Source organism: Salvelinus sp. IW2-2015, unplaced genomic scaffold (assembly GCF_002910315.2).
Source record: "Salvelinus sp. IW2-2015 unplaced genomic scaffold, ASM291031v2 Un_scaffold3496, whole genome shotgun sequence".
NCBI classification, from domain to species: Eukaryota; Metazoa; Chordata; class Actinopteri; order Salmoniformes; family Salmonidae; genus Salvelinus; species Salvelinus sp. IW2-2015.
The window spans coordinates 53,314-54,371 of NW_019944776.1; positions in this window are offsets into that span (position 1 = coordinate 53,314).

Consider the following 1,058-nt stretch of genomic DNA (forward strand, 5'->3'; position numbering starts at 1 on the left):
CTTGTTGATAGTGTTGTTAAGAAGGTAGAAACTAGGGCCTGTAGGACCTGCCTTGTTGATAGTGTTGTTAAGAAGGTAGAAACTAGGGCCTGTAGGATCTGCCTTGTTGATAGTGCTGTGAATGATTTGTCCCAAATACAATGCTTTTTTACTTTTATAAATATTTAGGACTAACTTATTCCTTGCCACCCACTCTGAAACTAACTGCAGCTCTTTGTTGAGTGTTGCAGTGATTTCAGTCTCTGTAGTAGCTGACGTGTATAGTATTGAGTCATCCGCATACGTAGACAAACAGGCTTTTTATTCAAGGCCAGTGTCATGTCATTAAAGATTTCCTGATTCTACCTGGATTGTATTTGAGAGGCTTCCATTAAAGAAACCCTCTGTGTTCTGTTAGACAGGTAACTCTTTATCCACATTATAGCAGGGGGTGTAAAGCCATAACACATCATAGCAGGGGGTGTAAAGCCATAACACATACGTTTTTCCAGCAGCAGACTATAATCGATGATGTCAAAAGCTGCACTGAAGTCTAACACAACAGCCCCCACAATCATTTTATCATACATTTCTCTCAGCCAATCATCAGTCATTTGTGTAAGTGCTGTGCTCGTTGAATGTCCTTCCCTATAAGCTGAAAGTCTGTTGTCAATTTGTTTACTGTGAAATAAACACAATTTTCCCCAGAAGTTTACTAAGGGTTGGTAACAGGCTGATTGGTTGGTTATTTGAGCCAGTAAAGGGGGCTTTACTATTCTTGGGTAGCGGAATGACTTTTGGGTAGTGGAATGACTTCAGCTTCCCTCCAGGCCTGAGGGCACACACTTTCTAGTAGGCTTAGACTGAAGGTATGGCAAATAGGAGTGGAAATATCGTCTGCTATTATCCTCAGTAATTTACCATCCAAGTTGTCAGACCCGGTGGCTTGTCATTGTTGATAGACAACAATACTTTTTCTACTTCTTCCACACTCACTTTATGGAATTCAAAATTACAATGCTTGTCTTTCATAATTTGGTCAGATATACTTGGATGTGTAGGGTCAGCATTTGTTGCCT